General features: G+C 45.9%; 1 protein-coding gene across 1 annotated transcript in view; it reads left to right on the forward strand.

Moving 5' to 3' along the window:
• Positions 1-16,694, forward strand: part of PCDH15 (protocadherin related 15) — a 506,585-nt gene that overhangs the window by 261,799 nt on the left and 228,092 nt on the right. The window lies entirely within an intron of this gene.

Genomic DNA, 16,694 nt, shown 5'->3' on the forward strand with positions numbered 1-16,694 from the left:
GGCAGATCTCTTCCTCCTAACCTCGAGGTGCCTGGGGGACATCCCCAAAACCCAGGGGAAGAACCTTCACACACTCTGAGGGGAAAAACCTGCCCATTTGAAAGTGGGAAGGGAATTCAGTAGTTTAAAGGGGTTCCCTTCCAGTCCTGTATCTCCAGGTCAGTTTAGCAGCTTCTCTGCCAAGTCTTGGCCTCACTCTCTGCATGTTAAGTCAGGTTTAGTTGCAAGGCTGGATTTAGCATAATTCACACCAAAACCAGCACACGGCCCTCACTGACAGCTTGCAAATAGAACATTGTGCCAGCTCCTTGAGCACATTCCAAGGGCAGAGAAGAGTATCCTGCTCCACTGCCCTTGGCCCGGGTGTCTCCAGAGCCCCCAGGAGCTGTTGGACACCTGCACCCAGCAGAGCCCAGCATCAGAGCTGCTTTCTGCAGAGAGGCCCCATGCTCACCAGCAAGGTGACATTCCAGCTCCTGTGGAGCTCAGAAATAAATCCAGCTGGATTTTGGCCAGTCTGGGGACTGCATGGAGACTTGTGCCTTGCTCCTATTCCTTGTTCCAGCAGCAGCTCAGGAGGGGCTGGGCAGGGAATGGGGGACAGTGGGATGAAGTGGTTGAGGTCGTCTTGGATTATTTCATCTCTCGGATGAAAACGCCACAGATGTTCCCAGATCCGTAATTTACTTGGACAATTTATTCTTAAACCCTTTTTTTCAGGTTCAGGCCAACGTCAGATGGGAAAGTGCTGAAATCCCAGGCTGTGCTGAGCTGCCAGAAATCTGCATTTCAGTTTGGGGCTGGATATTTTTGTAACTCTTCCAAGTCATTCCTCCCAAGGGCTGTGAGGTGGAGCAGGGAGCTTAGGAGGGGTACAGCCACCTGCTGCTGTGCTTCTGTCCCTTGATTTGGAGGTGTCGGGGTGTCCTGCCCCAAGAAAATCACCTGGATACACACTGGTAACTCCAGGTCATCCCCAGGGGGCAACATAACCTTGGAAGTGCAATGTGGCAGAAACTGGTGTTGTCCACTAATAGTTTGGGGTTTTTTTTGAAATGTTCTGGAAACATCCCAGAGCATCCAGAAATCCCAACATGCAGTTTCAAGGTATAAAGCAGACACAATGATTTCCTTACACGACCTGAAAAAGATTCTGAGCAACCATTCCTTATTAAATGGTATTAAAATGAAAGGTGGTGGCAGTGGCACGTGCTGGGTGCTGGGATTTTACAAAGTGCTGGAGTAGCAAAGAGAACTGGGATGAAAAGGCCGAACGTTCCTCAAGCACTGTTCTGCTGCTGTTGGAAGGGACCTCAAATCCCATCTCATTCCCACCCCTGCCATGGGCAGGGACACCTCCCACTATCCCAGGCTGCTCCAAGCCCCCTGCAACCTGGCCTGGAACACTTCCAGGGATGGGGAGACCTCACTTGTCTGGGCAAGTTTTGCAATCTTCCTCAGTTTCCCAGTAACACAAGAGAATTCTCTGCACTCAGCCTTGCAGGCTCTGAAGGAAATTCAAAGACACTGTTGGCTGGGGAGGATATGATTCTTGATATTGCAGAAGTGTAGCAGGAAAATCAAACAGACTCCCTCAAACAGAGGCTGCTGTGGAAAGATTTTGGGGAACCAACAGCCCTGGAAAGATTTTGGGGCAAAAGCAGCCCTGATGCCCTGCTGGAAGTGCACCCAGGGCTGGGCAGGGAGGTGAGCTGGAGGATCTCGCTTGCAGAGGAGCCCCAGCAGGAACAGAGAGTGAAGGCTCACCCAGCTGAGGACAGGGCAGACACGAGGACATCTTGTTGGGATCAGAAAAAGAGTAAAGTGGAATTAAGGCTCTGTCTGAGTAGAAATGAGAGGAGTGCATCCCTGGAATGAGAAGGGGCTGCCTCGTTCTGCAGGAACAGATGGCTGGGGGTGTGTGGAGCCCAGGGTGAGGCACTGACAGGGCACACTGGGGTGTCTCCTCTGTCCCACCACACACAGAGCAGGGCTCCTCCAGCACTGCCTCACATCCAGATAAATCCCGGAGCGTGACCGAATGGGGATGGACTGACAGGAACAGGGACAGGCAGGTGGAGCAGTTGCAGCCTGAGTTCATCCAAGGTCTGGTCCTGCCTGTGGCTCCTCGGTGGCCAAGCTCCTCCAGCTCACCTCCCTGCCCAGCCCTGGGTGCACTTCCAGCAGGGCATCAGGGCTGCTTTTGCCCCAAAATCTTTCCACAGCAGCCTCTGTTTGAGGGAGTCTTTTTGATTTTCCTGCTACACTTCTGCAATATCAAGGATCATATCCTCCCCAGCCGACAGTGTCTTTGAATTTCCTTCAGAGCCTGCAAGGCTGAGTGCAGAATTCTCTTTGTGTTGCTGGGAGACTGGGGAAAACTGAGAACCTCGCCCAGAGCAGCTGTGGATTTCCCATCCCTGGAAGTGTTCCAAGCCAGGCTGGACATTGGGGCTTGGAGCAGCCTGGGATAGTGGGAGGTGTCCCTGCCTATGGCAGGGGGTGGCACTGGATGGGCTTTAAGGTCTCTTCCAACCCAAATCACTTTGGGATTCTGTGATTCTGTGAAGAGATGTTCAGGGAATTGGAATTGCAGAAGGCTTTTCCTGCATTTGATTTGGCTTTCCAAGAGGAACAGTGCTCAAATGGACACAGCCCTGTTTGCTGCATACTGTCCCAAATCGAGGGACAGGGATGAGTGGGACAAGGACCAAGGTACAGGACACTTTTTCTCTCTCCCTTGCTATGTGGTTTGGCAGCTGAGACACAAAACACTCTTTCACTGGCTTCTTTTTCCCCCCTTCTGAGCATTGGAATTTCGAGTTTAAGCAGAGAAATAGCAAAAAGAAGTTTGTAAGGAGAAGCTTGAAAAATGGACGGGCAAAATTCGGAGCACTGTGGAGATTATCACCCTTCCTGTTTTATTTTGTGGGGCTGCTTAGAGTTTATACACTCAATGTGAATAAACAAGAGAACCCCTGCAGGTGGATGAGCCAGGGAAGATGGGATTAGGGATAAAAAAGCTGAGCCAGCTTGCTGGTCTGTGTCCCTTTTGCCAGCTCTTGTTCTCCAGCTCTCCTGCGGTGTCCTGGCATCATAACTATCCCAACTTCCATTTCTCCAGCAAATTCAAAAGGAATTTAAACCTGAATAGACTTGGGGGTGAATCTTAAGGAGCGTTAAAGCATTCAGAGTTTGCAGGCAGCAGGATCTGAAAGAAGCTCAAGTGTCATTGGCTTAGTCTGTCATCAGATCAGAGTCTGGGAAGTTTTCTTTGGATGAAGCTGGAAAAGCCATTGCTGTGAGGGGAGATCAAAGGCAGAAGCATCAGCAGGGGAGTTTGGCTCTTGGCTTCATGTTTATTGCTGGGTTTGGGCTGCTGGATGTCGTTAGCTGCTTTAATTACCAGGATAAACAAAGCCATGGCATAATGAGCCCATCCTTAGATGTTGGTTAAGGAATAATCTTTGTCAGACTTTTCAGTGCAATGAGGCAGTGACATTGTGACATTGTAAATGGTCTGTTCAGCTTTTAAAAAAATCTGTCCAGACCAGGGCTGGGAGGTGGCATCAGACACCACCCCGGGGTGGTGCCAGCTGCTTGAGCAGAGAAATGATTTTCAACCATGGAATTCTGGAAAGGTTTGGGTTGGGAGGGACCTGAAAGCCCATCCAGTGCCACCCCTGCCATGGGCAGGGACACCTTCCACTGTCCCAGGCTGCTCCAAGCCCCAATGTCCAGCCTGGCCTTGGACACTGCCAGGGATCCAGGGGCAGCCCCAGCTGCTCTGGGCACCCTGTGCCAGGGCCTGCCCACCCTCCCAGGGAAGGATTTCTTCCTCATATCTCACCTAAATTTCCCCTCTTTCAGTTTGATCCCATTCCTCCTTGTCCTGTCCCTGCAGATCCCCAGGATGATTAAAACAATTTAAAAAGTTAAATAACTTAATTTGTGCAGGAGCACGGAGGACTTGGCCACAGAGAAAGAAGGGAAAAAAAAAAGAACTTGTAGTTCTGCAAGCAGATAGATACATTCAGAACAGCCCTTGGAGTGAAGCTTCTGCCTCCCTCAATTTAATAAAGAACTCAAAAAGCTGTGACTGGGGTTCTGTACTGCACAATTCACTGACAGGGGAATTTAATATGGATTCAGTCTATTCATTTTTGCACCTGTGAGCCACAGAAGCGTGTGGTTTGTGACGGCTGTGAAAGCACCTCTCCATTTCTCCCCAGGAGAACATTTGTCTCAGTAATTATTACAAGGCAGGCAGGAGTTTTAGAGGGCAACTTTCAATTTATTTCTTTTTTCTTAGTTGCTTTTTTGCATTGTTTGCGTTCCTTTAAAACAAGGGGGAAAAAAAAGCTGAACGCAGCACAACAGGCTATGAGAGATGTAGGGGAAGTTTTTGTGCCTGTGGAATAATTTTTCCAGATATTTTCCTCAGGGTTAGATGGGATATGGGCTGAATTTTAACAAATTAAACAACCTCTTCTCCCCCAGCCCTCCCTGCTCTAAAAACCTGGCTATTTTAATCCAACCAGTGGAAGTTAGGTGGGAGAATAAAAATTAAATTAAATTAAACTTAGTGTTTTCTCTTTTAGATCTAAACATGGGGATTCCTTCCTATATTTTGAAGCTCCCTATGAATGAAAGAAGTGCCAGGAGCCAGAGCTACCAAACCCTTCCACTAAAAAAAAACCCGAAGTGCTCTCTTTGATACTTAATTTGATAAATAAAACCCGAGGCTTACCCACTGTCATGCTCAGTGCAGCTCCAACGTTGCTCATAAACTCTTTTCTTTTGGTAAATAAATCACTGCTGCTGCTATTAGTTAATCTTGCCCCTATAAAGGTGGGTTGGTGGGGTTGTTTTTTTTTTTAGTTATGAAACAAGACATCAAAGAGGCACGAATCAGAGTTTTCCTTCCTCGGAGAATAAATACCAAATTTCTCTTTGAAGCTGGAATCAAAGCCAGGGAGTCTGCAGCTGATTTGAGAACCAAGACAGGTATCCTGTGAGAAAGGCAGATCCCAGGTTTGGTGGTGACAGAGACATCTTTTTTTAAATACTTGTGTTCCTTATGATTTTCCCCTGACTTAAGGCAGTTTTAGTCACCAAGAGTCTGCAGCTCGTGGATTTCTGTGTTTACATTGCAAAGGAAATGCAAGCAGAGCAAGGAATGATTGGATCTGTTCTACCACCTCATCTTTAACACACAGAGGAAAAAATAATGTAAATAATCAAGGCCAAGGCTTCTGAAAATACCTTGAGAAGTGTTTGAGTGACCCAGAAACTTCCCCTTGGACTTGACGGGAAAGGAGGCATCAGGAAAATCCTTCTTATTTCACTTCTTGAGGGACTGGCAGCTTTGTGCTGGTTTGGTGAATGGAACTGTGCATTAGCGAGTGGTTAAAAATATTGTGACACATCTGCATGTAAGTCTGAATTCTGAAAAATAGATTCCTATTTCCTTGGTGGCTTCCCAGACCTTTGCCTCAGCAATGTTATTCCATAGACTCACAGAGTCCCAGGATGATTTGGGTTGGGAGGGACCTTGAAGCCCATCCAGTGCCACCCCTGCCATGGGCAGAGACACCTCCCACTGTCCCAGGCTGCTCCAAGCCCCAATGTCCAGCCTGGCCTTGGACACTGCCAGGGATCCAGGGGCAGCCCCAGCTGCTCTGGGCACCCTGTGCCAGGGCCTGCCCACCCTCACAGGGAGGAATTTATTCCCAATATCTCACCTAAGTTTCTGCCCTTTCAGTTTAAAGCTATTCCTCCTTGTCCTGGCCCCCCCAGTTCCTAATAAAAAGTCCCTCTCTGGCTTCCCCCCTTCAAATACTGGCAGGATTTCTTTCAGGTACTGGAAGGAAATTTAATCTAAAACTCTCCAGATGCAAAAGAGAAATATAAACTGCTCTTTTTTTGCTGTTAGCTGTCATCTTTGAGACTGCACTGGCTTCCTGCTGCTTTATTGTCCTGGTGGGGTTTGTATCTTGTAGGGTTCTGGTGAGTTTTGTGCTGCAATTTTTGCCTCCGATTCCCAAGTCCTCCCTCCTTTTAGCCCTAATTTTGGCTGTCAGTCATTGAATCAAGATAAAATGCAGCTGCAGGTTTTCTTAAAGAATTCCAGTAGATTTTTTGGCTTGTTATGGCCATATTTTGCCTTTCATAGGGTTAAGAGTCATTGTCACCTCTTCTCTATTTCTTTCAAAAACCAGAGATTTGATAAAACCCTTTCAGAAGTGGGATCCAGGCAGGGAGCAGCCTTGTGAGGAATGCAGTTTTCCCTCACCTCTCACTTCCCATCTTCCCAAGTGGCCACAACCTGTGACAACAGGTAGAGAGATGCAGGAATTGGTGTGAGTTGTGGCAAGAGATGGGTGGATTTATGGCAGCAGAGCAAGTCAAGTTAATCAGTAGCACCCCACAACCTCTATTTCCCCCCTAAGTGTGTGTCTGCCTCCCCTCAACTCCACAGTAGGATCAGGAGACCTGGCAGACACAGCTTTAAATCCCACAGCTCTTACCACCCCCCAGGTTTTGCACAGTTTCCACATCCCCCTTTGGGCTTTTGACCCCCAGAAAGCAAATAATGAGAGTGCTGAGGTTTCTCTTTCAGGTGTTTGGGCTATCAGATGGAAGGGTTCATTTCTGGAATTCTGTTTTAATTTGAGCACATCAGGATTTCATAGCAGTGCCACAATTATGTTCAAACCGGGATGTACTCCTGTGCTCTGATTCCAGGAAGATGCTTAATGGCCAAGTGCTACCCTGCTGATGGATAAAAGAGGGACTGGTTTTTATTTTGTAAGGAGAACCTCTCATTTATTCAGTGCTGAATTTCTGCTATTTGACAACAACAACAAAGAGCACAAGGAGGGTTTTAAAGTCCTTTAATGGGGGATAGGCCCATTTTTGCCATACACACTCCCAGTTCAGCCTGGCTACTGGGAATGGGAGCAAAAAGTCCTTGCACAGCTTGATCCCTCAGAAGGGTGTGGAACAGTGCATATTCCAAAGGACTGTTCTAGACAGCTTGTGACCCTGGAACTGGCTTTACAAATGTATTCCTCTCCTGAAGCTTTCTCCTTGGAAGTGGATGCCTTGACAAGGATGTAGCAAATCACAGAATTGTCAGGGCTGGGAGAGAGCTCCAGGATCGTCGAGTCCAACCATTCCCCCAGCACCACCACAACCACATCCCCAAGGGCCACCTCCTGAACTCTTCCAGAGAGTGTGACTCCACCACCTCCCCAGGAAGCTTATTCCAATGTCTGATCACTCTTCCAGGGGGAAAAAATATATTCTAATATCCAATCAGAACTTCCCCTAGCTAAATATTGAGCACTGAAATAATAGCAAGGGTTACATTTGTTCCAGGGCTGGTTAGGGTGGGTAACTTCTATTTTAAGAGTCACAATTTTTAAAGCACTTTTTCTATCTTATTTAAGTGGTATTTTATTTATTTGGAGTGGGATTTAAGTTCCTTTCCAACCAATTGATTTCTGATGTATGAATATTAATTTTGGAGAAAGACAAAAATACTAACGAGGCACAGACAGATGTCCCGACAAATGGGGAAAGTGTAGCGAAGAAAACAGGAAACAGTGGAAGGAAAAAATACATTTTGAAGCAGTTAATTAAAATCTGGCTCCAAGGCAGTAGCAGGGTGATGGATCACGAGGATCAGCAGAGCAGATCCAACCTATGAATATTCATTCCAAGAGCTCACTCCTGCTGATCTTTTGGCTCCAGAGAAGGTCAGGCTCTCCCTGCTTTTCTCAAGGGAATTCAGAAAACAGGTGTGGGTAAAGGAGCTGGAGATGGAAAACGTTTTGTGTTGAAAGGTGGTTGAACTCCTTGACCAAGAACAGGCAGATGTTCCAGGGATAATGGGAATGCAGCCCGGCACTGGCACGGGATACACAGGGTGTCCAGCTGCAGCCTTTCAGCTGTGCTTTAATTAACAAAGCAGAAAAAAGTTAGGCATGAGCAGAAGTTGTTTGCACTGACGAGAGCCTTGGGAAGCAATGCTCACAACCACTGGAGAAAGGAGCCCAGGGTGTGGGAATTTCAGAGCAGTGCCCTGCTGCTGTGGGCTGCAGGGGCAGGACACAGGGGACATGGGGCACTTGGGGTCTGCAGGATTCAAAGCAGGCGTCAAAAGGCAAAAACAGAGAGCTGGAATAACAGTTCAGGGATCATTGCCTGTGGATTCCCATGGGACCTCATGCTCCTCAGGAGTTTGTTGTCAATGCTAAATCTTTTAGGATAGGCATTGAAGGAGAAGCTTTTGCTCCTGGACGACTCTGTGAGGAAATGCTGAATGCTGTGGTGTTCAGTGCAGGTCAAACAGCAAAGTGCTGCCACCTTAAAATGACCCGAGGATTAAGATAGCTATTTTTAACTAAAAAGTATGGCTAAATGTCCCTCGATTGTCAAAAAAGTAAAATTAAAAATGGGAGCTGCTGGAAACAGCACAGGAAGTGCAATGTTAGTCAGAGGTGCACGTGGTGCAGGTGGGTCGCTCAAAGGGGGTTCCTTGGTGACCTGTTGAAGGTGGAGAGCCAGGGCAGCAAAGATGATCAGAGGGGTGGAAGGGCTTACAAGGAATGAGAGCAGAGGCTGAAGAGGTGAAAAATGAATTCTGTATGACAGGAAAGAACAAAATCCTGAAGAGGTGAGGAGAGGAGAGGAGCCAGGCCATCCTTTCCATGTGTATGATTACTTTGCAGAGCTCCTTGCCTTGAAAGGTTTCCTCCAGACTGGACTTCAGAAAGTGCCTGGCTGGAGTCACAAGGGGAAAATCCATCATGGGCCAGTACCCCGAGAATGTGACCTCAGCTTCTGGAAGCCTTTTTAGCAAGTTGCTGGAGACAATTCCTAGCGGGAGGCACACAGTGCTTCCCTGTTCTTACTCTCTTCCCTGGGCAAAGACACAGCATAGCTCAGCAGAGCCAATTAATGCAGGTAATTGTAGCACTGACATGCTCTGAAGCCTCACCAAGCATCCTCCAGCTATAGCTGAAATTTCTCTTTTGTGTTTGTACTAGTTTGAAAACAAACCAGTGGGAGGCACCAAGTCAGAATAACAATTTAATGGAAATTAAAGAAAAGGAAGAAAAAAGTAAAAGGAAAAACACTGTCAAACTGACAGAGTCAAGGTACAACCTGACACCCTGTTAGGCAGGGTGGTGGTAGCAGTCTGGTGGAATGGTGGCTGCAGTCCTCTGAAACAGTGATCCTGTATTAAAAAAGTCTGCTCTTCCTCAGGAAGTCCAATGGTGGCTGTGTAGCTCCTGTCCTCTGGAAATCCAGTGGGAAGGGTTGTCTCTGGTGGTCAGAGTCCCAGATTATATCCACGATGGGATGCTTGGTTCCTCCCTCTGGGTGGAGCATCTCACAATGCGGTAATGAGTCATGAGGCCAAGTGTTGATTAGGCTGATTAACAGAAGATAGTCCAGAGGGAGTTATCTCTGAGTCATGTGGCAGGACAATGATGGGCCATTAACAGAAAGATAGTCTGGGGGGAGGAGGCAAGGAAACACTGCCCCACCTGATTTCAACACCTCATGAGGATGGTGATAGAATACACTGCAACCCAGGACAGTGTTGTAGGGCAAGGAACGCATTGTCAACAGTAGAATCTGAAAGATGATTGAAATTTGAAAAATGAGGGGATGTGTTCAGTAGAAGATTGGGATTAAAGCAGGAAATTACTCAATGCAGTGACTCAAAGCTTGATGCCTGTACAGGTGGGATGCTGTGGGAAAGCTGTGGTTAGGAATTGTGATTAGGAATTCATATGGGAAAGAATCAAGGACTGAACCATTGCAAAGTAGTGCAAGATAAAAAGTAGAGTAATGAAATGATGAAGGATTTATTTGGATTAAAGTGGGACATATTTAGTGGTGGTAGAACACCACTTCACCAGGGATGCCTTGGCCTGAAAGACTTGATACCACGCCTGGTTTCAAAGTGCATAAATTTCCTGTTGATTTTTAATTGCCAGAGCTACAAATAGAAAATATCAGTGTGAGCACGTTTAAAATCACATGGATGGGCGGAGCCCTCAGGATGAGTTTCCAATGATCTGTGGAGGAAGATTTAATCCTCATAAATCCAGCAGTGTGCAAGAGAATGTCCCAGAATTTAAAGAAAGGCCAGGTAGGACAATAACTGAATAATTGTGTGTGCAGGGATAAAAGTGACCCCACCGTTGCGCTGCATCCTGCAGGACAAAGCAATAAATGATGGAACATTATCCTGGCAGCACCAGACATTCTGTAAGGCCACATTTTGTCGTGTTTCACAACGTCACCACACTGCAGTGGCACAGCACAGCACGAACACCCCCAGTCAACTGTGGGGAAGCACTGGCTTGGTAAACACTCAGCCCCAGCTGTCTGAGAGTTTTTTGAGGCCCCTTGTAGTGGGGTTGTTGGAAATGATAAAAGTTTGAGAATTTTTTTTTTAAGTAACTTTAGTCAGGGGTTTGTTTGCCTTTGCCAAAGGGGAAAGGGGAATTGAAGTTTTTCTTCAAAAGACTCTGAGGGTTTGAGTTTTGCTGGGTGAGGCCTGCTAGGCCTCAATCCACAAATAAAAGATTCACAGACTCTGAGAGTTCAACATCTCCAGGTGGGGAGCAGCGAGAAGATACAGAGGAGATAAAAGGACATAAACAGACATCACCCCCTGGTCTGGGAAAAGATTAATGAGAGAACCAAAGAATGAGGACTAAATTAGCATCAAAGGCAAAGGGATCAATAACCACTAGGAAATCAAATGCTAAGGATTGTGCAATGTAGAACCAATGAGCGAGAATTTCTTTGGGTTTTTTATGTATAAATATGGGAAAAGTCTGGTAAAGAATGATGTGTGATGGAATAATTTGTACTGCACACCCTGGCTATGTGTGGATGGAATGATTTCCATGGCACATCCTGGCCAAAATTAAGTAACTCCTGATTCTCTAACACTTAAAAGATGGTGTGGAAAGTTTCTTTTATTCCTGCAGTTTTGGTGACAAAAGGGTCAAACAGGAAAGAAGCTGCTGGGGAGCAAGAAGTGGATTGATGAGAATTAGCTCCCTGCACTTGACATGTGGAGGTGACAAGGACTGGGCTAAGATGAGGAGCAATAGCTCTGCTGATGTGTTTTGGGCATGAAAACCAATTAGCAGTGAGGGTGAGAAGATGAGCTGGAGTCAGGGTGTGAAGGAAATACAGATAATCAGCTTGGGAGAGAAATCTTCACGTGTCACACTTGATTCTGCAGGAGATGGGGATTAATGTGCTGCTCAGGTGGTGATTTGTGCTACTTGACTCCTTAAGGACGTGTCTTTGCGGAATTTTCTGTGCTTGTCATTTCTCACCTGCCTGGGCCACACTTCGGAACTTTGGCTCTTCCAAGAGCTCTCTGATTAAGAAACACGTCTGGTTGCTCTAGGGGCTAGCAAAGAGAATATGATGAGCAGTTTAACCAGGAAGATTCGCTTTTTGTCAGCTCTATCACTGTGCTGGTGCATTCCCCCCCTCCCCTTTTTCCATATAGTCTGGAAGTTCCTTCATGGGGATACTTGGGTAGAGACCAACTGGCAGAGAACGGGACAAATCCGTGCATCAAAATACTCCACCACTTCGGCAGCTCTGTATTTAATTAATCCTACAGACTTGCAAACAGGATAAAGATATCAAAATATAAAAAAAGAAAAGGTTTTTGCTGCTCTGATAAGCTCTGACAGGAAAGTATAGAACAGCAAAATATTATTTTCCCCAAATATCCAATAGCACAGGAGTATTCCTTGGGTTTTTTGAATCATTTCACTTTTATGTCTCCAGCAGAACTATCCAGGTCTTGAAGTGACCTTAATTTCTAAGCACAACGAAAAAACTTTCTGAGTAGTAGTAAAACGTATCGTGGAGCTAAAGGTTTTCTAGCTAAATATTAGAGTTCCTTACAAAAAGTGGTGCAATCTAGGTTGAAATTTGAGATACCACGGCTATGAAGGTTTAAATACACACAGATCTGCTCTTCTCACTCCTTTGGCCAGGGCTTCTCACATCTTCCATTGCTTTGGCAACTTTGCCTGGCCAAATTTGAGTTTCAGCTGATAGAACCATCGGCTGTATCCTTGGCAGAGCTATTGAACAGGATTTATAGAGAGCAGGGCATTACTTGGCAGAATGAAAAAGGGAAAAATAAAAGGCAGATTGGGGCAGGAGGATGGCTCTGCTTGGGGGCCGTGGCAGTGACATCCATTTCAAACAAGTAAAAGCAGAAGAATTTTCAGGAGAAATGTCTGTATCAACAGCTACAAAACTGTTTCTTATGACTTAGTCCTGGACTTTTTGTGGGCTGAGAGATATTGAAAAGGCAGAATTCTTTGCCTCTGCACATTTCAAGTATTTTAATTAGTTTCTGAAGACTTATTTAATGATGCTGAGATTTGGCTCCTGTGGATGATGCTGATCATTTTGAATAAGGTACAAGATGGTTCTATTTTTCAATATTGTCTTGGACTAATTAATGCCTCATTTAAATTCTCAGGCAATGAAGCCCTGATATTATTTTAGCTATTTCCCTAAATTGCGTTGGTGTTGCAATTTGACTTTAATTTTATAATTGACCAAAAAAAAAAAAAAAAATCTGTAAAACCTCTGTATCTAAAAAGTTTGCTAATGTTAATTTTGCTTTATGAGAACAGTTGAACATGGAGTTTCTAAGTTGCTGTTTTCAGTCATGGAGACCTTTTCATCAGTTTAGGGGTGGAAATGAAGTATTGTGGCTGCGTGAGACAGCAAAACTCACGTTTGCTCCATGAGTTTGTGTTCATCAACAGCTACAAGGGGCTATAGGTGAGCAGTTTTGGTAGGAATTTTGGAAATACCTTGTAGTTGTATCTCTTACCCAATTTCTGTGGATAAATAGAAATGGGAACGTGCTGGAAATGGGAGATCCTAAGAAGGAGGAGATCTTTTCTATATAAAACCTGCACTTCGGTTGACATTTTAGTCTTGGTTGGTTAAATTTGGTTCTGTGAACTTCAGGTATGGACAGCGGGGTGAAAAGAAGCTTTAAATCCATGTTTATTTCTTATTTGTGCTCATACACTGTCCATCAGAAACCAGGAATTCAGTACAAAGGAAAAACATCCTGTAAATGCACAAAGGTTTCTTACTCTCTGGAATTTCCTGAAATCTTGACCTAAATGCAGTTTTTTTATGGTCTCCATGATATTCTGGAATACAAATGGACAGTGTGGACTTGAAAAGGGTTTCCCACTCAAGTCCCCTAAAAACACTGTCTATAATTGGAATGCAGGTTTCCTTCCTGGCTGTCTGTACTAGTTTGAAAGCAAACCAGCAGGAGATCCAAAGTCAGAATTACAGTTTAACAGGAAAATTAAGATAAAGGCAATAGTAGACAAACACTGGCTTAACCTGACAGAGTCAGGAGACGCCGTGACACCCTGTGGGTCAGGGTGGTGGCAGCAGTCTAATTAAATGGTGGCTGCAGTCCTGTTGGAGTGATGGATGTGGTTCTGTTGAAGTGGTGATCCTGTAGTCTGGTCCTTCTCTGGAGCTCCAGTAGTGATTATGGAGCTCTTGTCCTCTGGGAACCCAGTGGGTAGCACCCCTGTGCTGTTCCAGACCTCAGGTTATATTCAGGTGGGAATGCTTTGTAATTTTATGAGTCAGGCAGTGAGACTTGCTGGCCCATTAGCAGAAGATATTCCCCAGAGGGAGTTATCAGGGATGAGTCATGGAAGAGATAAAGAACCCAGCCCCACCTGCTTTAACAGCTTATGAAGATGGTGATAGAATACATACTCCTGGTCACATCTTACCTTGTAACCCAAGACACTGTCAAGTGTTGGAAGGGGCTGCCCAGGGAAGTGGTGGAGTCCCCATCCCTGGAAATGTTCAAAAAAACCTATGGATGTGTCAGTTGAGGACACGGGTTAGTGGCAACCACGATGGTGCTGGTTGACAGCTGGACTTGTTGATCTTAGAGGGCTTTCCCAACCTTAACCTTTATGGGGTTCCATGAATTTAATAAAAGGAAACAACTTTTGTTTTTAACTGAGTTAGGAACAGCTCTCCATTTGACTACTTGCAGATGGCAAGGATACGATTTGTCCTATGGGATGTTCTGGACATGCTGACTATCAAAAGAGAGATGAGAGAATCCAAAAGGAACCTTTTCCCTGTCTGGAAGCAGGGAATGGGGGGTTGCTAGAAATTCGAGAGGGCTGCAGAAAGCTGAGGCTGTGTCCAAGAGAAGAGAAAGGAAAAGAACAATATGTGGAAGATGAAACAGTAAGGGGCCAGGAGAGGGCTGGGAGAACAATTTGAGCACAACAGGAGAGCCAGGGAGTTCTTTCACAAGCACACCAGGTGCAAAAATCTGGCCATGGAGTTTGGGAGATGAGTAATAGAGACACAAAAGGAACAGTCAGAGGAAATAAGGCCGGAATAGGAAAGCTGGATGAATATTTTGCATCTGTATCACCACAGAGAAGTTGGAGCAGGATGCCAAGCTCCTGTCTGGAAGGTGAGCCCTTCCTTAAAACCACGCTGTGCTTCCTCGGAGCTGTCACCAGGTCTGAGGACAAAGAAATGCAGCCGCCTTTCCAAAAGCACTGGCTGGAGGTGCTGACCAAAGGCTCCCAGGGAAACTGAACTGCCATGGGATGAATGGTGAGGTCTCCCCATGGGGAGATGGTGGACAAATGAGAGAAATTTGGCAGCTCTTGCCTTTGTCCAACACCTTCTGGGAAATCGACCTAGTAGACGTTGATCGCTCTGCTGAGCGCCACAGTTTGCTGCTCTTCACCTTCCAGCTTCCTCGGAGCTGAATCACTGGGATTCTGCTTTCCATCTAAGGCTGTTTCGGAATTCTCTCTCCTTTGCACCCTTAGCAATGAGTTCCCTGAAAGTCGTTGTAAATCCAGCAGCACTGGGGGTTTTTAGTGCTCATGAAGATGACACAAAGTTAGCACTGCACAACCTGCTTGCTAATGGTGCTTCTTATGTTTCTGTCATTGTTGAGTCTTAAATACTTAGTGCAAAATGGGAAACAAATTGTGCAATCTGTTGCATGGAAGGAGAAAAAGCAGTTTTTTTTTTTTTTAATTTACCTGCAGTTTAGTGTTTGCTTTGGAATCCTGGGAAATGTTTTGAAAACTGAGTGACAGGCAGTGTAGCACACGTGATATTTTTAAAACATTGTGAAAATTTGGGGGAATTCTTTTATATTGTCACACTTTATGCTAACTTTTGCATAGTTCTTGCCACAGAATCCCTGAATGGTTTGGGTTGGGAGGGACCTTAAAGCCTATCCTGTCCATGGGCAGTGACACCTTCCACTGTCCCAGGCTGCTCCAAGCCCCAATGTCCAGCCTGGCCTTGGGCATTTCCAGGGATGTAGCAGCCCCAGCTTCTCTGGGCAACCTGCACATTCGGTGCTTTTAAATGCACAGATCTGCAAACACAGAGCTCTTTACTTCTCCCTAAACTCTCTGTGTGCCTTGAAACCCTTTGCCAGCTCCAGGAGGAAACAGCTGAGCGCTGGCGCCGAGAGTCGGCCTTTTCCACACCTCCCATAAATCACCACAAACACCTTTTATCATCATAAATGTAATGCACAGCATTTGCCTCCAGATCTCCTGTTTCTGTAGGAACAGGAATATTTTCACCCCGAGGCCTGGCAGGGTGAGGCTGACTGGGTTTTAGCCTTCCCTATTAGCACATGATGGAGGAGCCGGCGTCGCACACCTCCAAGCACGATGCCAATTATTTTCCCTGGCAAGCTGTCACCTGGCAGGCTGGCTCTACTTTCGCTATTTCCCCTGAAGTATCTGAGACTAAATGATGCACAAATGAGGCAGGCCATGATTTATGTGGAATGATTGGTTTAGGTGCTGATTCTCGGGGAAGGGCACCATGGGTGCTACATATTTAAATAGGAAGAAGGCCTGGTTTGGGATGGAGTAAGGGTTCAAGTCAAACTGTTGTGTGTTATCTTGGCTTTCCTGTGCTGCCTAATTTCCCAACTGTTGCTTTCTGTATTTGCTGTCAGTTCCTTGTCACCTCTGCAGTTTTCTAAGTGGCAAGAAAATGTGTATCACAAAAACCTGTTTGGATTTAACCCCCTGGCAGCAGACGTTGTCTCCCAGGAATAACTGCTGTGAGTCATGGAAATGTTCTATTTCTAACTCAGTTCATTGCAAAGCCCAGGCTTCTTTTCTGACCACTCTAAAGTGACATGGGAACCTCCTGTTGCATTTGCTTTTATAAATATCTGTAAACACATTTAGGAAAGGCTCCAACATCTGCTGCTTTAAGGTGGGGTTTGGATTAAAGGCTCTGGAGGAACTTGGTTTACAGGGAGTGTACTCAAGCCCCACACCTTCATAGCAGGCAAATGCACAGACATCTCTCAGGTCTCCTGCTGTTTGGAATTTCCCAGTGATTTTTCTCCTGCCCTCTTAATTCCAGTGAGTTTCATTTCCCCCACTGGAAAACAAGGAATGATCCACGTTTGTGTCTCAGTGAAATGGTATCAACATTGCTCTTGTCTTTGGAGCCCAGGGATGTGGGTGTTGTTTGTAAGATAAAGCCTGGATAATGTGAGGAAGGAAGGAAGGAAGGAAGGAAGGAAGGAAGGAAGGAAGGAAGGAAGGAAG

The sequence above is a fragment of the Corvus kubaryi genome, unplaced genomic scaffold, assembly GCF_017639235.1.
Source record: "Corvus kubaryi isolate FWS band 111438036 unplaced genomic scaffold, C.kubaryi_AGA036_p1.0 126, whole genome shotgun sequence".
NCBI lineage: Eukaryota > Metazoa > Chordata > Aves > Passeriformes > Corvidae > Corvus > Corvus kubaryi.